We start from the raw sequence: 23276 nt of genomic DNA, 5'->3' as shown, positions 1-23276 counted from the left end.
TGTAAGTGTGCAGAAAAACCAATGCTTTTTACTGCAGATAAAACACAGCCTCCCACAGTTTTTATCTTTGAATGTGGGGCTGGTGCTCTTGATTCAGAATGGTGAAAGAGGCACATGCTGAATATTTACTATTCTCATAATGTATTTTTTCTTCCTACAGTGCTGGAGGGGAGTGGGTTAGATAATTGTGAAAGACTGTTCCCATTTCCTATGAGAACATGCTGCCCCAAGAAAACTAAGGAAATGCTGGTTTACACTTTTTCCAAATGAATTTACTCTAAGTGTGGCAGTGAGTGGCAATAAGCTCTTTTATGCACTGCATTGTTTCCCACAGTTTCCAGTCCCTGCAGTTGACTGTCTACAGGTGTCTCTGAACCTCTGACTTCAAATAAAGCCACACAGAGACCATAAGTCAGTCTTGATGAGCAGACACATTTCTCCACGTTCTCTTCAGGGCTGTGAGATGCAAGAGTTGTTTCCTGAAAATGTTTCCTGACATTTGTCAAGAAGATGACAGGTCTTACTGGAAGGAAACTTTACAACCACCTACACTTTGTAAGAGAGCAAAGTTTAGGCCCTGATGCTCATCTCTGAGTAGTGATAAAAGAATCCTCCACTGCATCAATGGCAATGTCCATGTGTGGATACATGGCTGAACCATGTTTGTAGCTAGTTCATCTGACAAAACAGGAGGTGAGCCCTCCTTGCTGCCAGCTTTCAAGTATGGCATACACTGAGACAGCAGAAGTCTTGGGGAATAGGAGGTGAAGAGGGTAAAGAAGCACTGACTAAAAATCACACTGACTTGCTGCACATTAGTACGTTAAAAGAGAAAACAATGTAATATGGTCTGGAATAATTTTTGTTTTAATCATATAGGTCCTTGTCATGCTGTAAACAGCCCAGTTTGCTAAAGGAAGACAAGACAAAGGTAGGGCATGATTTGGGTAAAATGCGTGGTTGAGGCCATGTCTTGGGCATGCCTTGGCCTCCTGCCACAGGCTGTTTCCAGGGTTCCAGCTGGATGGGGTAGGGATGCTGCAGTCCTTGTGTCTTCACCTGTGCAGTCTCTGGCTCCTCCACCCTCTCCCAGGGTGGCAAAGCAAGCCAGGGCCTGCTGTCCCAGAGGATTAATCCTTTGCTCCAGGGGGCTGGGGGAAGGACTCCTACCACCATCAGTGGTCCCATCCTCAAGCTCAGCGGCCCAGGCTGTGATGTGCTTTTGGAGATGACCTGTAATCACTTAAGAACTAGGTAGTGCTAATGAGCCAAAAGAGATCTGAAGTGGAAGATGGAAATGAGCCTCTGAAAGCAGTGGGAAGGACAGTACTTGCACAGTTCTGTAAAGGAAATTGTGTTATTCCTAAGGAAAGGGTACTATTTCTACAACTATAATCCAAGACATTTTCCTCTTCAGCACCAAAGCTGCAATCTGGAATTCATCTTGGCTTAATGCAAACACTGCACAGGGCAGTTCAGGGATGGTCAGCTCTTATGAACAGTTGCAGCTTTGTAAGCTTTGGGGTTTTATTAGATTCCCTACTGCAGTCTTTAGTAGACAGAAGGGGTTTGGCATTTAAAACCCATTTTGTATAATTTTTCTAATTCCAGATACAGTCACCTTAACTAATTTGTGGCAATAACAAAGGAGAATTAGATGTCTTTGTAAACTTGTAAACACGATAAAAAGTGTTTTGGTTTTGGTTTTTTTTTAATATAAAGTATATTTATAAAATGAAGCACAGTGAATGCCAAATAGTGTAGCATCTGAAAATCAAATGTTTCTTTTCGATATATATGTATTTAAATACTTGCAGGTGCTACAGCCAGTTCCAATGTCTGTTGGAGCAATTTTTGATCAGGATGGAAACTGCCTTGGGTTTTCCCGGGCGCTCCTCGGGAGCAGACACGTCTCGGTACTGAAGCTGCCCTGCAGGTGGCGTGAGCCACCCGCCCAGCACAGACCAACATTCCTCCTGCGTTTCAAAGGAGAAAAGCAAAATACCAAAACCACGCTCACATAACTGTCGTTTACATAGGTGCTGTGGGCCGTGTTGGCTGGTGCATGGCTGTGTTATACCGCCTTCAGTGTTGTGAGAAATGAAAGATTTTTTTTTTCCTGGTAAAGGTTAAATCGTTTTTTAAGACACAGTTTTTTCCCATGCCTTCGAATGAAGAGAGTTTGCCTTTCTTTCAGGTACTCTGATCACCTACAGAGAGCTCATTATAAGCTCAATTCCTTGTGTTGGCCAGGGCAAGTATGATATAAACTAAGCATTAACAAATACATTTCCTTTTAGTCGTTTCTGGCTTCCTGTCTTTTAGACTGTGTTTAACTTTTTAGACTGGAAGTGTATCATGGAAGTGTATCATGTTGGAATATGCTTTGCTCTGAGCATAGCAAAATCTGCAGATTTTTCTGCTGGCGAGTAGAAAATGGTAAGCATCAGCCCTTTGATCTTAACCATTCTATATCTCAGGAAAAAAGGGAACAAAGTTTGAGTGTGTCTGCAGTTCCTATGCATTCTAACTCCCATTCAAGGGTCATATCCATCCTGGCTGAGTTTAATCACAATGTGAAATGGTGTTTGTATTCCACATCTGGTCATGTAACATCTACATTCAGTAGGAGTAGGTAACATCTACATTCAGACATCTTTTCTGCTCCACTCAGCCCTACTGAATCTCAGAGAAAAATCATCCATATCTAGGTTAAAAGTGAGGGGGGAGAGGAAATTAAAAGGACAGGGAAGTCAAAGGAGGGCTGTCTGGCAAGACCTTAAATCTTAGCTCTTCACAACCACTATTACCCATGCGGGTAACTAAACTCCTATGCCAGGTACAAAGGACATCAGGTTTTAGGCACAGTAAAGAAATTTGTATCTCAAGGTACAAAAATACATGTCTCAAGAAGGATATGAAGGAATAAGCTGCACAGTGACTGGAATGGGAATTCAAGCCTGAGCCTGAAGGACAAGGTGTGCTCAGATGCGAGCATCTGAGACTGGAAACAGATCCCTCATGACATTGTTGGGTATGCCTGTGGGAGCTGCAGGGAAAACCCCACCAGGCATGTTCAGCACCTGTAGACACAACGTGGCCTTGAGTGTTTGGCACTCACAGTGTGCACAACAATCTCCTCAGGTATGATCATGCTGAGATATGCCAGAGTGAAGTTAGGAACACAAAGAAAAAGCTTACTTGGAAGATTAAAAGGATATATTTTGCAAAAAATTCAGCCAACACTTGGCCCACCCACTTTTTAATCCCAATCACACTCCTAAAATATCTTTGAATATTCTGAGTCCATGAGAGATGCACCCAAAGAGAAGATTAATACTGAAGATTTTTTTCATTTCCACAGCACAGTCCTGAATACAGCAAGTAGTGATTTCACAAAAAGCAGTGGTTGCAGTCACATCTGAGGTACATAGGTAATATAATTCTTCTTTAGATTTCTGAGGTTACATACCTCCAGGAAAACAATTTCCACTTGGCATATATTTAATTGAGCTTGGGAAATAAAAATGTCATTGTCAGTGTTTCACAGACCAGAGCTAAACCGTTCCTAAAGGAGATGTTAATAATATCCAGAAGAGGGAATGAACTCACTGCAGGCAAAAATTATAATATAATAATATAAAGTCAGTCTCCTCCAAGTCTCATTTGGTTCAACTGCAGATTGCAGGAGATTTTTCATAAAAGTATTTGATGTATTTTAGTGTGACTCTACAATGGTTGGGAAAAAAACAAACATATCCTGTTGAGAGTTAACATATTATATATAACTCTTCCTCATCATGCTAAATTTTTAGCAGAAAATCTGCAGGCCACTGGGCTTAGCTGAGCTGGACAAACCTTTTGGCTTACAAAACATCGCATCAAAAGTTGGGACTGAGTAAGTGTTAAAGCTTTGTTAGGATGGCGTGTCCTAAAATAATTGTAGAATGCCAAAGACAGAACTTCCCGTGTTCCTTCAGGCTGAGCAGGGATGCCAAGTATACAGAATTGGAAACTGTCTATCAGGGTTTTTTTATTTGCTTGATATTGTGCAGACAGCAGAGACAATATACCAAAAATGCTTGAAATCCTTATGACCTTTCACTGCAAACTGTGAACTTTGTCCGCTAAACTCAAATTTCTATTTACACTGTCAGCAGAGGCTCCATGCTATTGCCTTTTCTTTGTCTGTTCAGTTTGTCATTTATCAAGGGACAGCTTCACAAACACTGCACAGGAGGGGGGACCTGAACACATACCAGACCTTTTGCACGTTCAAAATCTTAGTCTCCATTCTGTGGCTTGCTTAAAAATAGCTGTAATGCAAGCAAAGCAGCATGAAATACTCTGTTTACACCCAAAGGAAATATTCTATAGAAAGTCTTAGCTTTGCCATCAGCTGACATAGCTCACATTCCCACGTTGTGTCCTGAATCCTTGCTGCTGCACAGCTGACTCCGTTTACACCATCTTCCATTAATACAGGAATACCCAGGTGACTAATGAATAAATGGTGCAGAAATACACTTGATAAAGAACTGCATCACCTTCTTAAATGAAATATCCCTGATTTCAGCCTTGTGCTTTAACGTTCATCCACCCGTGTAAATGAGGAGCTATACTGTTGCAGAGAACAAGTGCAGGGGAGATTTCACATGTATGAAGTACAAATTGTGAGAGTGAGTAGAGGGAGCAGAAAAGTGAGGGTGACTGGACTGGCACTGGTTGCTTGTGGAGTCTCATTGCTGGAAATCATTCAAAAGCTTTCTGGACATGGTCCTGGAAAACCTGTTTAGCTGCCCCTGCTTGAGCAGGGGGGTTGGACATGGTGACTTCCAGAGGTGCCTTTAAACCTCAGCTATTTTGTGATGGTGAAAATGTTCCTATGGAAGACTACTGTGAACTGTAATATTTGTTGCTATTTGCATAACTTTGCCAGTTAAAACAGGACAGCCTTAATCAGTTATTTAAATAAACCAGACAGCTACATAAAACTCCTTTGAAACTAAATATAAGGTTGAATTATATAACAAATGTTTTAGCTGAACTCTTAGTATTAGATGGGCAATTATTCTGACTGTATTTCAAATTTCATTTCACACTGTAGTAGTATTCTTTGAACTTTACAAGGCAAAGGAATTAATAGGGTTGTGTCTGAACTCCTTAGGGTCTAGAAAACTGTCTTAAAATGTGACATTTCCTGAGAGACTTCTGCATAGAAAATACATTGGTGTTTCCAAAAGAAACTGAGTTCACAAGGAATCATTTCATTGATACATTATATTAATGAGGCTTTTGAAAGAAGACTTTTCACTTAGTGTTACTTTTCCCTGAATGTGAAAGCTATGGAAAATATGTGGAAAGCCTTCACAAAGTGATGATGGCATATGTATGCTCTATATGTTACTGCTAATGAGCTAGCTGTTAATAAACCATATGCTTTAGCATGTAAACAGAAGGATTTATGCATAATGCAAAACCCGTAAGAAGATTTATTGTGTGGTATAACTGTTTCCCAAATCAGAGAGGCATATTGTTCCAGTCTTCCACAAACTTCCTGTTATCAGTATAAAAATCTGCTGCCTACTGGCTTCAAGTTCTTTTGATGTGAGTTGGTCTGGGAGTAGGGGGGCTCGGAAGCAGAGAATTTAATGAGCAGCGGGTTCCTTGGATCTCTGCTCTGCACAGCCTGGGATCATAAACTTGTCATCATGGTTACTAACAGCAAGTGGGAGGTATCTATACAATATCCCCAATTTTAAAGATTTGTGGAGGCAACTTCATCCTGTTCTTTTTATGTGTTCTTCTGTACTGGAGCTTTTTGTGTCAATTATCACTACTAAAGCCCCAAACAAGCCCTTCTTCTTCAAAACACAGACAAAAGCAACCATTGGGTTTATTCACAGTAATGCTTGGATTAGTTAAAGAAACCACATTCACCAACAGGAAAAGTAAATTTCTAAGCTATTGAATAACACTGCTATGTTTGGAAAAGATATTTTCTTTTATAATTCTCCTTTAATTTCCTCCCATCCAAAGCTGCTGTGAGGAGTCTGAAGCTAGGTTTTCATGAGCAAGTGAAGGAGTCCAGCAATTGACTCCTATTTAAAATAAATGATCCTGGAAATGTAAGGTAACGTTTCCATAAATACTTGAGTAATCTGAGGTTTAGGTTCCACTAAAAGTCATCCAGTATTTCCAGCTCCCCAAGTCAGACAGGGAAAAGGCAGACCAGTAAACTAATCCTTACTATCAGATAAGCAGGGATTGAATGGAGGCACATAAAGCACAAGAAAATGAGGAGGAAACTGTGGACAGGGGAGATGCCTATGTTCAAGAAGTTTATACCCTGACAAGCATAAAAGGCAGTTCAACAGGAAAAAAGATAGACAGAAAAAAAATCAGACTATATAAACTGAAACATTACTTTCAGTCGCTTAGGTTTGCTTTGAATTTTGAGATACAACCTCAGTAAATCCACATAAAACTGTATAACTTTATCACCTGACTCAGTGCCTCTGAATTCAGTATAGGTTTTTTTTTTTTTCATTCTGCTTCCTGATTAGATTAGAAAGTTTCTGAAGTCAAACTCTGCTTTTGGGTAACCTTTCTGAATAGTTTTGCTTTTCATTTCAGTTTTGTTTTTCAGTTTAAAAATATTATTAAATACCACTTTTGGGTGTGTAGTGACTACCACGACACTGTGTAGAAAACCAAAGCAATTTGAAACAAGCTAGACATTCTAAGTACATTTTTAAAATACCTTATTGCTTAAATAAAATAAATCCCCTCGTCTAGCAATTACTTTCAGATGTTTGATTGTTTATTTTTAAAGAACTGTTATGTCAACCATTTAGAACTGACAAGAACTATTTTCATATCTTCATGAGGTTTCTCTAACATCTGCTCCCCTCCTTATGTTGGGAACTACATACTCATCTTCACTTTCTCTTGTATTTATCTTAATTTTGCTGTATTTTATTTTATTATTGGATGAAAAATTTAGCAAAGCTGTTTGTGGCAAGATTTAGTTACAGGAAACCCAACAGCTAAGCCCCAGTTTCAGCTGAAACAATTAGACTGTTGATTTTGGTAGCAGCTCAGGACTTCTATTTGACCCAAATGCCTTTCAGGTCTATCTGCCAGTTGATGCTCAAGTCTGAAAATTTTCTGTATTCTTGCTACAGATAGAGGGCTTTGTTTCCTTTTCATCTGAGGTATATTTCTATCCAGATCTGAATGTTTTGCTGAAATTCTTCTCCATTCACTGGAACAGATTAAAAGAAAAAAAGGAAGTAACAATATTTTCCAGAACTTTCAACCTCTTTTTAAGTATGTTTTCCCCTTAATTCTGTTTCTTGATATCTGTGAATTGAGGATTGTTTTTTTCAAAGCAATTTTGTTGCTCATGAAAAGTAATGGGTGCTAATTTGTAATAATGCTTAGCTTAATTGTTGCTTGTTTCTATCTAGCAGCTGTATTTAATAGCTTATTTTACTGTTTCACCTGTTGTAATAAAGGACCCTAAAACACTGAAATCTCAAGACTTTTAAAAAGGTGATCTATATTATGTAACACCAGAAGATATTTATTGAAAGGTTTGAAGAAATTATTAATGAACAGACAGTGTTGTTATACAGTCTTCATCAAATACTATGGAAGCTTCACAGCTAAATTATCAAAGTCCACTCCATTCCTGGATGGATGTTTTCTTTAAGTGGATGGGCTCTAAAACTTTATGGATGCTCTGGGAGAATGCAAATACTGAGACGTGTTTTATTCTGTGTCAGTAGTTTGTAGGCTAGAGTCTTGAGCTTATTTCCCCCCCTCTTTTTGTTTCTTCTTCTTTCTCTTGTTAGGCTTTTCTAGCACCAGATGTAGGGTAGGTTACAGCAGCTGTTGCTGGATGAAAACAGTTACCAGGGACAGCTCCAGCCATGGAGTGGCCAGAGATCCTAAAATCCTGTCACTGCACCAGTACACCCCACTGGGTTAATAGTTCAGTGCTCCCCAGAGCGTACCCACCCTAGTGGGTTCCCAGAGCGGGCTCTTTGCCAGGGCTGGTGCTCTAGAGCCACGGTGTGTTTGTGTCATGTTTGTGTCCCTCATGTTTGTGTCATGTTTGTGTTACTCAGCCAGTTTTCCATCTCAGACAAATTGCATGTGACTTCTCAGCGAGCGAGAAACGCTGTTGAATGAAGGCGCTCACCCTCCTTAAAAGATGTGCGGAAAGTCTGAGGGATTGACATGATTGATTCTTACCGTGTGGATTCTTTTAATTAATTAGCTTTCTAGAAACCAAAACAGAGTGCAGGACACTGCTGCAATGCAACTTGTTAAGCAATAATGTGTTTTTTCTTCCAAAAGTCACACTTGATAACAAACAATGCTCATAGGCATAAGATGACTGTGGACAGTATGAGCTAATGTCTCGTTGTCAGAAAATTTTCCATTAAGGCTCAGAATGATGTTTAACATATTCTTCCCATTACTGAGCTAAACTAAACATTGTATTAAGCATGGATTTCTCAATGAATGTTAGTGCTGTTTACTTTAGCATGTACATACATCTGGAAGTTGACATATGCATTTTGTGGATCAGAAGCACATCAACAGCGCAGTTTACTCTAGTTCCAGGATAAAATGTTTTTTGACGTTTCTTTTCTAATTAAACTGCCCTTACTCTTTTCTGACCATAAAAGTATATTTAAACCAAGCTTCTTTACAGAAACACAAAATGCCAAAGTTACATGTTCTCTCCTATCAAACAATGGAGAATGACAAAAAGGGTAGATTTCCTTATCTATGACAAAAAATGCTGCTGAGGAGGATCACCAAAATTTATGGACCGTATAATTTTCCACTCAAAATTCAAAAGCTTCGGGGTACAGCAAACACTTGAATAACTTACGAAATCCCGTGTAAGTGACGGCTTTAAGACAACTTCAGTTTTAAGCCTTTGTGCTTTGTTTTTGGCGTTACATAGAACTCACTTAGGATTGCAAAGCTGAAGATACTTACATTGAGGTTTGGGACAGGGCAGAAGACGGACAGGTTGGTTGCTTTTCACTCTAAGAGACACAGATTTCCTGACTGTGTTAGGCCCGGTGTTATTTTGCTGATTTTAGGTTGGTCCTAGGGAAATAAGAAAGCTTGTAAGAAATGTATGAGCACAGTATCTTTCCCCTCTACCCAGAAATAGTAAGAACCATTAGTCAAAATTTTCAAACATTGTAGCTTAACCTAGTCTTTCAAGTCCCTATTCCAGCTTCTTATTCAAGGTCTACTGTTCAGAAGTATGAAAATCTGGCAACACATTCACTTCGAGTAGCCTTTTTAGTTATTCAGTCCTTGTGAAGACTGATGTAGCAGCTTGAATATGGACCAAAAAGCCTAGTGTTTGGTGTTTTTGTTGGCAATCCTGTAATAATTATGCTGTAAATCAAAATATGGGTTTGGATTTCAAAAGTGCCTTGAGCCTTGTTCCCACCCTTCTGCAGAGACATTGCATAACTTTTTCAGATTACAAGGTATAAAATTATCAGTCTGAAATACAGATGAAAAACTTTTACCTAATCTTATATTTCTCCATGCATGTCATGCCCATGAAAATGTACATACAAACCCTTTCATGCAACACATAAATTAAAATCATGAGTTCCCAAGAGGCATTGTGCTTGGAAACTACCAAAGTCCCAAGCATCACTGAACTCATAATGTGAGGATACCAACAAGGGGAGCCACAGACAATGCTAGTGTCCCATAAAAAATAAAACCTGCTTTCCTATTTTATATTCTGATCATTCTCACACAGCTGCTACCAAGTCCTATGTGCTTTGCCAGACACAAATCCCACTGCCATGACTGAGAAGAGTCTCTGTGATTTGTTTGGTTCAGCGGCCATTGAGCCCTTTACGGTTCAGCTGTGGATGGAGAATTCTGGATGAGTGTGCTTCAGCTGGAGTGAGCACGTGCTTGAGCGCTGTGCTGGATCAGAGCTGGGAGAGTCCTGCACCTCTCTGCATAGCCCCTGCCCTCAGCTGCTCACCATACACTGCACTTGCTGCTCAGCATCCGTCCCACAGGGAGCCATGGGCTCCTGCAACCCAGCTCATGGATAGGCAGGGTGATCACCCTTCATGTGCTGATTTGCTTTGTGGTTGAAAATTGGTCTAAGATCTTCCTTGCCTGTGTTTTTGCTCTCCAGAGCCACTGGTTCCCCAGCAGTCAGAGCAACTCCAAGAAGCCAAACACACCCAAAGGTACCTCTCCATTGACTTTTAGCATTTTATCAGCCAGGGCAAAATGGCAAATTCAAAAGCAGTGGCTCCCAACCCCGGCAAGGCTCCTCAAGGGTACATCGTTGCCACTCAGCCCCTGAGTTTCTGATGGCTGGCTGTAATCTCTTTCTCCCTTCAGGTGACTCCAGCTGCCCACCTAGTGCCAGCAGGGGCTCTGAGAGCTGCTGCATCATGGCAGCCAGGTAGGCACCTTCCTCTCAGAGCCCAAACCCCTTTCAGAAAGAAACTGGCTGCTTTTCAGGCCCTTTGTCTTAGACTATGGATTAGATTAATCATGCCAAAGCTTCTTGGCCTCTGGTATAAAATTTATTTTTAAAAAATCTCTTTAATGATATCAGGCTAAGTTTTCTGGCAATACCAATCTGGTCTCCAATTGACCTTGCTTTGATAGATAATCAGTGTTGATTTTCTCCTGACTACATCCACCTCTTGCAAGCAGATCTCTGATGAGTTTGTGGTGCAGTTTAGGAGATATGTGATCAGCTAGGGAACCAATGGGAGATAATGCCCAAGTGCTGTGGATTGTTTGCAATAGTTTCCTGAAGAATAGGTTTTCCTCATTTATCCTGCCAAACAGGCCTTCTACTTCAAAGGATGAGGCAGTAATTCAGAACACATATACACCCTATCAGAACTTTTAGAGACACCTGTGCTCTGTAGTTCAGCTTGGGATACAAACTTCTCTGCAACGTGTAGGTATTTAGGTTTGGGACTTTGGCTTGGCTTCCTGAGTGAATGAGGGGAAGCCAGCAAGTCAGAAGTAGCTTGGTGTACTTAGCAAAATGGGGACTTGACAGACTGAAGGGGATGGCAGCTACTTTGCACAGGAGAGAGGGATTAGGCATTTCAGCCAAACAGCTCATTCCTGCCTCCTGTTTGTACCATCTATGCTGCTGTTACTGCCTTTGCGGGATTAGGGAGAGGGTAGAGGAGTGCCAGCATGTACCAGAGGGCCCCAGAACAGCTGCAGCAGTCACATCTGTCCTTTTGTCTGCAGCAGGATTTCTCTGCCTTTCTGCTCTGGTCCTGGCCTAGTTCCTGTCCCTCCAAACCAGGACTGACCCCTCCTTGACAATCAAGAAAGAAAAGAAAAATATGTAGATGGTGATGTGGGAAACAATTTAAGTAAAGGGAAAGTCTCTGAATGTCGTCTCTCCTGAGGAGGAGAGAAAGGAAGGAAAAGAAGGGGTCACAAGGAGGAGATGCAGCTTCATGAGCAGAAAAAGTGCCCTGTCTCCTTTAAACTTCCCCACACAGAGGCCACTCAATCCCCATCTTTCCCTCTCACATCTTTCCCCATCTCACACCACCACTGCTACCCCTGCTTGCCTTGTCTGCTCCAACAATACCCTCAGCTGGGAGTTTAGTTTTGCTACACAGTGTAAGAAATAAAAAGAGAAATTCCAGCTCCAGTAGATGACTCAACAGGCTCCCACTGATTTTTCTTAGGGGAACCCCTGGCCTCTTTGAGATGCTTTCTTTAATATTTATCTACTATTACTATTATTATTATCCATCTCTTCATGTCCTGAGGCAAATCACTTGATGTGCATTCTTCCCCTTCACTACTTTCAGAACTGAAAACCTGTAAGGGTGAGATGCTTTCTTCTAACTTGAAAAAGTAATCTCTTGAAAGATATCCTACAGATACAATTGCTGGCTTCCCTGTGTTATTCAGTCATGTGCAGATCCTGATATATATGTGTTACGACTATTCAGAGAAATCCCAAGTACAAGCCATGATGTTGAGCAACTTGAAGCAACAAGAGTATTTTTTTTGCTATGGAGGAAATAACTCCCAAGAAGGCTTCTTGGAGAAGGAAGTGAGGGAGAGAATTTGAGAGAGAGGAGAATGAGAGAAATAATTCCTAAGAGAATATTTAAGCATTGAATTTTCGGACTGATAGGAGTTTCATTTCATTGCTCTGCTTTTAAGAATTGCTTTGTGCAAAATGCTATCTGAAAGAAGAGAACTTATTTTCTGTGTACTAAATCTTCAGATATAGTGAGGTGGTTTGCAGTCTTCTCTCCTTTCCACTCTGCTACCTGCAGGTACTAACTGAGTGTGGAAAACAACATTTTCTGTTTTCAATTCAAGTTCAGAAGGACAAAAGCAGAAAGACAGAAAATCACAAAATCACTGTATTCTCTCTCTTGGCACAGAAACAGCATGATCCCTAGTTAATTTAAGTAGTCACAGAAATATAACTTCTATTTTAAGCAGATATTTAAGTCCTGCTGATTCAATATTCAGCCCAATTGCAAACGACTTTTGTGGAACGAGGCTTGCACTGAACTAGATCCACTTAGTAAAATATTCCAGTCTGCTGTTTGAGGGAGAAAAGAAGAATCTCGTCAACTGGTGGAAATGCCTCTGTAGCAAAATCACTTTTGTACTGATTGATTGTTCTGTTTTCTAGGGAATTTTAAGGGGGTTTTTTGTGACAAGGTACTACTGTGGGATAGAAGGTTTATCTGGAGAAAAGTTACAAGAATGTATACACATAATTGCATTTTTTGAAAGTAGCATGCTACAAAAGATTTCCTAAATTGTACCAGAAAACATTAACATCCTGGAACTGACATTTGCAATTTTGAATTCCAGCTTTCCAAGTATAATTAGTGTCATTGTGAATGTTTTGGTATCAAAATTGGGACTTGCTTTGGATAAGACAGTCCATAAACTCAAATTTTTTTTCCCATTTATTATTTCCTTTTCCACTTTCCAGAGATGACAGCTGTAATATTTAATACTAAGAAATAGTAAGTTAAAATAATATGTTTTAAAGTACTTATTAATTATAATATATAAAGGTTGTTTTCATTTATAATTCACTTTTCTCCTGACATTGTTCTCTTTTTTGCCTAAAGTACCTGTGATTCACATCTTCCATTAAAAAAATACACAAATAATTTTACATAACTACAGCATTTGTTTAATCACACACCAAAATAGAAGGTAGAGGATACAAAAATTACTTATGACAGATGAGTCACATTAATGTTTTTTTCTAAGCCATGAGAAAAATGAGACAGAAGGGGTGGGAATCAGAACAGATCAAAACCGTTAGTGCTTTATGATCCAAAACCACAACTAGCTATTGAGGTGCAAAATGTTCTTTTTTAAACAAAGTGTGAGAGAGACGCAGAGTTTTGTACTGCAGATGCTGGCAGCACATAATGTTGCAATTATTCTCAATATTTTAGGATGCCTGAATCATAACCAAAACTCTGAGCAACACTGAGGTAAAGGCATTTTTCTTCTCCTTCACAGACACACACACACAAAAAAATAAAACAGAAGAAAAACTGAGTTTGTTGTAGTTGCTTCAGAAATGGTGTGCCAAGTTTCTACCAGTGACTGAGAGTAATAACAGAAGGAAGGGATATCATGGCATCCTTTTGCCATGATATTTTATTTTTTTTCCACTGTAGTAAATTTTATTTTTTATTTTTTCCACTGTAGTAAATTCAGAATCATTCAGATAGTACTCCTGTTAGATTTATGGGATTTCTGTGCTGCTTAAAAAATCTTGTGTTTTCTGTCTTTGAAAAGAATCATTATGACTGCCTTTTAAAGGGAATTTACTATTTCAGTATATGTGGCTAACTTAGCCTGCATACAAAGCATAATCTTGCTTCCTATTTAAAGCACAGTAATTGGGATCAGTCACACTGGGTACACACTCAGTAGGTTATGACTGTTGAACTTAAGAGGAAACATTACTCACTCCATCTGATGTGACCAGATCATATTATCTATAATCTGACTCACTGCTGGGTGAACAAGGTATTCTGTTTCCTAGGCCCAGAGGATTCTCTTTTTTCATTCCCTCTTCTTGGTCCAGTATCCAACAAAGAGCTCAAGTCAGCAAGACACTAAACATCCTTCATGAGCTTGTCAGCAGCCTCAGCTCCTGGGAAAGGATGTGCTTTTTGTGGTACCTGCTGGAGGCAGACAGAGTCCTTGAGGGAGGTCTGTGCACTGTCAGAGTTTCCAGCTTCCCTGGCTGCAGCAGGGGGCTTTCACTATGGAAATGACAGACACTTCAGCCTGCCAGGCCCCACTCCAACAAACAGTGGGGAAGGATCTAGGCATCCACATGGAGACCTGTATTTTGCCATTTATGATAACTTCAGCGCAGTTGTATGTGTGCTGTTGACTCCAACAGTCATTCTTTAGGACTGGAGCCGTGTTTCTCATCATGAGAGTGATTTAGGTAGAGAAGTATTACCTCTGCTTAACACCACTTGTTTGTTCTTCTAGTTATGAGCAGGGGCCCCATTCCTACCCACTCCCCACCAAAATCTGTCTTTTCCTCAGACGATAACAAAAGTAGCTGTTCAGTGCATACTGTGCTGGGCTGGACTCCTTTTATGCCACTTTTTCAGGCTGTGTAGGAGACATTAAACATGGAAAGTGAACAGCTACTTTATGGAAAAATGGTGAAAATTTAAGAAGTAAATGGGTGGTCTTGACCAGACAAATCCTGAGGACTTTATTCAGAGAAATACATGTCTGAATAATCAGGAACTAGCTCAGTGCTTTCAGTATCTAGCTGTAAAGGTGTTATCTTAGGCCAGTAAATGAAAGTTGTCCTTTTTCTATATTTTTAATTTGCCTCATCACGCCCGGAAAATTTTTCTACCTTCTTAGTTTATGCAATACTTTGGACTTGTTCTATAGGTCTAAAACACATTTTCTATAATCCATCAAACATCAGTAATTTGATTCTTCATGACTGGGCTATCAGAGGCTAATGGGGTGTGATTGCAACTTGTTTGCAAATAGGTATAGTTGCTTATTTTGTTTAGTCCATGAAAATTCAGTAATTTAGTTTTTGCTTGCCAGGCAATGTGTGAGATCCTTTCCTGGAGGTAAACATAAGCACATGGGGTAATGGTACTCCATTTCTTTAGTGATACTGGAACTATCACAAGATGTGTTTCTTGTTAATAGTGGCTTACAACTGTGATAAGCTTCTCAGGTGTTTCAGCCAAAGCAATTCCTACAAAACCACCTCCCCAGAAAAGGTTTGTTGGAGCACGCTGAACTGCAATTAAGGAGTGGGCCTCTGAGGACCAAGAAGATTATAAGGAGGTATTATTGGTCCAAATAGAAATTTTGCCAGGCCTTCAGGACAGAGTTATGTATCACTGCATGTTTATCTCTGGTATGTTTCTACACCATGAACTTGGACAGAAATTCAAATTTATGATGAAATCTAAACTCTGTTAGGACTACTGAACTTCTGTCTTGAAAATTTTCCTGATTCCAACTAACACAGAGAAGGATTTGCTAGTATAGCCAAAACGAGCTGATTCTAGGAGAGGTACTTGTAAAAGGAAACAGTAGGTATAAAGGGCATGGCGTAATTCAGTCAGGTTATTTATGTGTGCCTTTTAAAGGGAAAAAAAGAAAAAAAAAGAAAGGAAGAAAAAAAAGAAATTAAATGTAAACTTTCCAGTTCATTACTGCTGCCAATCTCAACAAACCAATTCTTTATCCATTCTGGAATTTTTATCAGCTTAGTCTCATATTAGAAGAAAAAATGAAGCGTAGTGCACATTTTTGAATATAATCTAATAAAAAGTTAGAACACATAGTTTGCCAATATATCACGCAATGACCAATGCACTCAGTTTACCACAGGTACAGGTAGTGTTCCTTACCCTGATTGGCACCAGGCAATTCTTGCTGCTTTGTTGATTTGTTTGGCTGAACTCCATGACCCACACCACATCTTTTTATGTAATTTCTCTCTAAAAGTTAAGGACAGCCATAAGATAAGGATAGCCATAAAGACTGTGCTAACTTCTGTAGTGTATATTTGAAAGAACTGATCTAAACTCGATAAATATAATCCAGATGAAATATATCAGGGCAGAGAACAACTTTGATTGTCATCTGCATAATGTACATGTGTAGAAACAAGCAAAAAACCTGAAGTCAATTCTATCTTTCATAGCTGATACCCAGACAACTGAATGTAGAACACTCTATACCTTCGATTTTTTGCAAATAGAAAAAGCTTAAAGGAGATGAAATTGCCAAACAGTTTCTACATCGGCATTATAGAATCTCACACAAAAAAGAAAAGGAAAAACTTTTCTGTTCGAGTCCCCAGAGCACTACATTGATGAAGTTACTAAAGAAGCATCTCATTTATTTTGGAGAGCAAGTGTTAGACATTGAGTTATGATTAGATCCTTTGCTAAATAGGGCGTTATATTGAAGTGGTGGAAATGCTCCCATACTTAGCAGAGAGCAAAATACCAATGGCAGGAAAGTATGGGTGGGTTTTCTTTTTCACCATACTTTTCCTCTTAAATAAAATCAAAGCAATTAAACATACTCAAACAGACATGTTTTATACTCGGGTTGGGAGGAAGAAATGAAAAGGAACATAGTCTACTATTTTTTATCAAAAAGGAGAAATGTTATATTTGTACATTTCATCACAGAGGAAAATGCTTTCAGGTTTACAGAGGAAGAAGTACTGAGAATATGTTAAAAATGCTCCCCTTGGAAGTAAAATGCCTACGTGGACTGCAAAATATGACCTCCTCTTCATTCCCCTTAGGGATTCATGCTGTTTGTTGTCTGTTCCTTTTAAGGCAAGATTCTAGGAGTTTCCCATTACAGGCAAGAAGGAGAATTCCTCTTCATGCTAATATAGTACCAAGTAAGTTCATGCCAGTGGCTTATTTGGTCGTCTTTACAGTAGTACCTAAATATTCACGTATTTCTCTTTAACAGTACCTTCTAAGATAGGGAAGAGGTACTACTCCCATTCTGTGGCTGGAATGAGGCTCCTCTCCTCAAGGTTGGTCAGGAGATGTGTAAGAGATGTGGAGCATGGGAAGGAGGTATTCCCTGCCTCAGGGTACTGCCTTCATGGGTCAGCCTTCCTTTCTACAGGAACAACGGACCCTTATCTAGGAGCAGCGGCACAAACATTGCTTGTGTCTTTGAAGGAATTATGACACATGCCGCCTCTTGAACTGTGTTGCACTTGGGATATGTCCTGTGAACTCAGACAGATCTCATGTTCCCCTGCCCCATGACTCCCTAACCCTGACATGCAACGCCTTCACTTTTCCAAGCTCTGAATTATTTTTATTTTATGGGTGTACTTTGCTAATTAAAAATTACAGCACGTACTGTGTTTCTATCATGCTTGGGATTACTGCTCTGAAGTTTCATCCCTTGATGTGTTTTGTAGGTGGTGTTTACACGTATGACTGCATTAGGCTCTCAGCTGTAGTGCTGTGCAGATGAAAAGCTTTAAAGAGACAGCAGCTGTAAGGTGAGTTGTGTGACAAGTCAGCAGTGGTGCTCACATGTCAGGCATGAGTCCTGCAATAAACATGGCAAGTCCTGCAATTAACATGGCAAGTGCCATTGAATATTTATAAGTAATAACATGGGATGATATGAATGATAACATTAATTAAACATAGAGTGATTTGGGTTGGAAGGGACCCTAAAGAACCCCTACTTCCATGCCCCCTGCCATGGGGCATTAAAATTTTTCTCGAATTTATACAGAAAGCAATAGCATAAGCACTGCAAAATCAAGTAAGTACTTTGACTCAGCTGAAGTCCTGCAGAGAGTTAGAGAAAGAACATTTGCATGGAAACATAACTAAGCAGAGATTCTGTAAATATTTCAGCTATAAAAAGCTACAGAAATCCAGGCTTTGATGAATTCCTGAAAATAAAATGATTTATTAATGCTAATTCTAAAGATAGATACCTCTTCTGAGTTAACAGAAAGATTTTGGTGATAGAATGTTTCTAATCACAGTTCTAACACTTCTGAATTTATGAAGATGTGTAGAAAGTACAGATCTTGAATAAATATGGATTGTAAGATGCTGATAACATTCTGGCCAGAGTAATGGGAATAGTAATTTTAAGTATAAATCAGATGTGTATCACTGTAGATTATTTAAGAACAAATTTAGGATTATATTAATTCATTTATTTAATTTTACTTTTCCATAAATCCGGAATTGAGTCTGATGTCCATCTTTTCAGGAGGTAGCAAGAAGGATTTTGATAGAGTGGGATGGAGTGGCTAAATCAAAACTGTTCTCCATATTGTAGCCATCTGAACATGGCAATATAACTTCTCTCTTCTAGAGTTCAAACTGCAATTAGTACTAAAATCAAATTTGCATGCATATGGGAGAACTCTCCAGGAGTTAAGCCCATTTACTTTAGCCTTGGTATTTTAACCTGAACTCATTTGAAGTCATATGCTACAACAGTTATAAAACTACTTTATAAGTAAGTTCCACCCTTCTTCTGGATAACATCACAGTGACATGACAGTGAAAGTGATCTATAAACTTTTAACTTCCAAGATATAACCTTACCCATAGATAATTTCTGTGTTATATGTGGTAGAAAATAAATCTGTCCTCTGTTTCCATGACTTAAAGGGTGGAGATTTTCACAGACTTAAATACTTCCACTGGTGTCCCAGTTACAGGGAGATGGGGATCATAGAATCTTAGAATGCTTTAGGTTGGAAGGGGACCTTGAAGACCATGGGGTTTCAATGCCCCTGCTGTGGGCAAGGACATCTTCAACTAAAGCAGGTTGCTCAAAGCCCCATCCAGCCTGGATTTGAATCTTCTTGGGACTGAAAAATTTCCTAGGGAACTTATATACCATTAGTGATTTCATATGGGATGACCTCAGATACCATGCTCAGAAGTGATAGTCTAAACCTATGGAAGTACAGAGTTAAATGTAGCCTTTAGCTTTTGGAAACTGGAAAAATACCAGCCATTTCTTCCCTCAAAAACTGACATATGCAAACAAAAACATGAAATTACTTACCTTCCTCAGGAGCTGGTTAATGCCTTTAATTTCATAGGCAATAACGGTAAAGGGTTGACTGGGATAAGTTTTAGGTCTGGCAAACATTAAAAAGATATTTCAGATCTTAGCAGGATAGCTGGCAGGTTTAGTAGATACCATATTTGGTTATGAAAACAGCAAAACAAAAGATATGGTTAATTTAAAACTGGACTTGAATAGGATGAGGTTGGATGAAGGAAGATGGGTCAGATTTGTATGTGACTGACAGATACAGCTGTGTTAGAGATCAAAACTAGTAACAGAATCGCACACTTATTAATGTCGTCTTTTTATATCACTATTTTCAGATGAATTTGTATTGGGGAAAAAAGTGTAAAAATACCTGAGGACAGACATGGGATGACAATGATCAAGGATGGGGAAAATAGATATGCTCTGACTCCCAAAAATCACAAGAGAAAATGAGTATTTCATTCTCCTAAAATGAGCTCTCCTTCAAAGAAAGATATCTCTGTGGTTAATTTTCCCCCAAAGATGAATTCTCCATTACTTAGAGGTATGAATTCTTGCAGACGCCACCAGTTCACTGAACGTGAATATCTCCAGCAGAGGATATGAAATGTGGTTTTCATGAAACCATGTATCACCTACATGGTTAATCCTATTCTGAGACTGAAAAAAGATGGGTAAATTAGGCAGAACACGTAGAGATATGTTGTCAATTTATCTTTAGCTGACTTAGGAGCGCACAAGAAACAGCCTTGTTAGATGCAGGGTCCACCTCTCAGAGTAGTATCAGCCAGCAGGCAGGCCATTTACCAGCTCTGTGCTAATGTCTTCCCATCTACAGAATGATTATATTAACTTTTACCCACCTCACAGTGGAAGCTGGAAGAGATTAATTAACATGTGTAGTTATTTAAAGCCCTTGGACTGAAAGCTGTGCTAAAGATCCAAGATATTTGCTAATATTATTATTTCTATACCCAGATGATTTGCTCACGTGTTTGCCACATGCCAGCACAGAAACCCACTGGATGAACACAGTGTTGGACAGTTGCTCAGGTGAGGTCAATGGTATAAACTATAGTTCTAACTGGCAGAGTGCTTTGGAAGGTCCACCCATCCTAAGGCTTTACTGCAACTCACTGGCGATGTAGAATACAAATGAACTTCAATTTATGATTCTGTTAGCTCCAAACGCACTGAGGAATGATCTGGGAACTCATTCCAGCAGTGTGCAATCTCATTTGAGCAGATGTCACAACCTCCACCTTGGACTGAAAGCTCAGTGTGAGCCAGCAGAAAATACAGTTTTAATATGCTGGATAATAAGGCACATGCTGTTATCTGGAACTTCTAGCAAAGACACCTGCTGACAGCTGGCATTAAAAGGGCAGTGACACCTGCTAGACACATTGCATACAGGCCAGAGGCAAAATCTGATCCATGCTGAAGTCAAGGAAAGTTTTGCCATTGACTTGAAACATGCCAGAATTTCTCTTACCAGTGCTAATGATTTATACATGTATCTACAAGGTTATGGGTAGTTCATAAAATATTTATACACAGGCAGATATCCATAATGGCAAATAATGGGGACACTGAGATACCACAGCAATATTATTAGTGTAATAAATATCTAGTGGAGAAAAAAAGATAGATGCCATCTTACATTAAAAACTGATTGATTCCAGAGTTTGTTATCATCTCAAACAAATGTCATAAACCAGACCATTCAGCAGTGTGGGGGAAAAGCACTGGGGAAAAGCACTTTTCAATGTTTAGTTGGATTGTAATTCCTAGTAGCAAAACATCATCCAAGAATATGGGGAAAGGAAGGAATTCCTATGACTTCACTTTGTGCAGCAAATACATCAGCTGACTCCTCTTAAAATTTATGCAAATCCATGGGCTTCGATGGAGATCATAAATAATTTGTGCAAAGCAAGCTCTGAGGAGAACCAGCTCTGGTGTTTGCTCATGTATTTTGCCACGTGTCTTTTTCTTCCTCTGTATTTTAGTATTGTCAGTCTCCTGTAAGTTGTCAGTACCTTCTGTGCTGTGGCCTTTGGGTCTCTGTCTTTCTGGCTGAGATAGAAAGATGCTGGAGAAACTACAGGGTGTGCTTACTTGTACTAAAATCCTGGATTTGGAGGAACTCACAGTGACCAGGTGATACCACAGGATATACTGCTTCCATTTTGGTGAGTAAAGCAGAATGAAACTTGTGTTCACACAAGGAATGGAAACTGAGTTGGCTTTGCAAATTTTTTCCAGAATGGCTATTGCAAAGTGACCCTATCACCACAGTGAAGGCATTAGACTAAATAGTCTGTGTTGCTGTGGTTCCCCTGGTAACAACAGCTGCTGTCCTGTCACAGTGAACCTATGGCAGATAAATTTTCCAGTCCAGTTTCAGACAAAAAATTGTGGGCAACATACTGGTGCTTGGGAAAACATAATATGGTGGTTTACAGGCAGAAGAACCCTGTGGCTTTTGTTTTCTTCCTCCAACATATTTGGTAGTGGGAGACTTAAAAGGTGACTGTGTTTTAAAGGGAAGTGTAACTGTGACCAAGTGTCACTTGGCAACATGCATTACACTGCAGGTAACACAATTCCACCTGCTTGTATCTGATGCAATCACATCACATGTCATAATGTCTTTCAAGTTTCAATAAGTACTCTGTTTAATTTTTCCTGCTTTATAGTATTTTCTTCCTAAATCTACCTCTAGATCCTGTAATACTCTTAACATATCTGCAAATCTACTACAGTAGCTACTTTATTTAAATAACAAGACTCCCTCTTTACTGAGGAATTAAGCAACATTTGTTGGCAGCAGTCTGCTACAGTGCTTAATTCTGTAAAGGTTGTGCAAAACCCAGGCTAAACTATTGAAAGAATGTTAAAAAAAAACCCCCAACAAACCAGAACTGAAGGTTTGCTCTGTTGCAGAGCAAATAAACCTGCATTGGCTCTTCAAAGCAGACCTCATTGTTCAGTGTCTCTAAGGTAGCTGTTGCTTTCTCAGCAAAAATGCCTGTGATTCAGTTTAAACTAGTTCTCTGACTTTTTTCACTGCATCAAATGATATCAGCAGAAAACTCTGTGCTCTACATGACCAAGAAAGTATTTTACAGTATTTTAATTAAGCCTGTCTTTACAGCAGAAAACTGAGAGTGACATGAGGAGATTATCCTGATTTGGCTTACACATGGATGTTGTCGCTTCTCTCAGCCCGAGCAAGTCTTTGATTATTAATTAATCTCAGTGCCTCTCATGAAAGAACTCAGGGGCTAGTCAGTACAAGTCAACGTGAGCAACAGGCACAAGATCACTCTTCAGGTCTCATGAATTGCTATTGCTCAGCACCAAACTGGTACTGCTGATATGAGCAGCCCAATCTCATTCTCGCTTGATGGAAAAGCCTGTGAGCCAATAGTATAACAGCAAATATATGTGAAGGTGTAAAAAGCCCACTGAAAACAGCATTACCAGGTAGGCTGCTGGTTTTCAGTCAGGATTTAAAAACAACTGGGAATGGGTATTGCTTCCTTTGGGTGCATGCTGACATACCACAGCCAGAGAAAATGAAATGATGCCTCTGCTCTCAACAAAATGAAGTGTCTAACACTGCCAGTTGTGTAGTAATGCTGGCTAGAGCTGAAGACAACCTACAGCCACAAGACTTTCCAGGATAAGTATTCAAGTTTTGTTATTACCAACTTAGAGTTAGGAAAACAAAGGAAAATGGAAAGCATCATTTGCCTGAAGGTACCCAGCAAGTCACTGGCAGTGCCAAGCCTTAAGTCTTGTTGCTGGGCTCTGTGTAGAGTCAAGTATCTCTTTGCACAGAGATGTTAGCAGCCAGCTTTCATTCCCATTGGTGGAAAAAGTTCAATTCATGTCAATTCGTAACATGGCTTAGGTCACGATTAAACACTAAGTAAGAAATTGTCCTTTTTTTTTTTTTTTTCCTGGTATCATTCAATTCTGTACTAAAAAGCAGACTCACACTTTATGTTTGTAGTGTGGTTAAAAAACTGCATATACATATCTGATTAGTATACATTATTATACAGATCTCATCTTTTTAATTTTCCAAGAATTTAAGTAAATTGTTTATCTGTTGA

The 23276-nt window shown here is 39.4% G+C and overlaps 1 long non-coding RNA gene across 1 annotated transcript in view; it reads right to left on the bottom strand.

The window, feature by feature from the left end:
* Positions 1 to 9026: 9026 nt before the first annotated feature.
* The window catches only part of LOC136375439 (uncharacterized), a 55328-nt gene continuing 41078 nt past the window's right edge, over positions 9027 to 23276 (bottom strand). Inside the window, exon 3 of the long non-coding RNA XR_010746076.1 lies at positions 9027 to 9135. This is a non-coding gene — a long non-coding RNA (uncharacterized lncRNA). The remainder of the gene's footprint in view (positions 9136 to 23276) is intronic.

This window comes from Sylvia atricapilla, chromosome 2, assembly GCF_009819655.1.
Source record: "Sylvia atricapilla isolate bSylAtr1 chromosome 2, bSylAtr1.pri, whole genome shotgun sequence".
In the NCBI taxonomy this organism is placed as follows: Eukaryota; Metazoa; Chordata; class Aves; order Passeriformes; family Sylviidae; genus Sylvia; species Sylvia atricapilla.
Note: the sequence above shows the minus strand (reverse complement) of the source record. Positions and strands in the feature narration are given on the sequence as shown.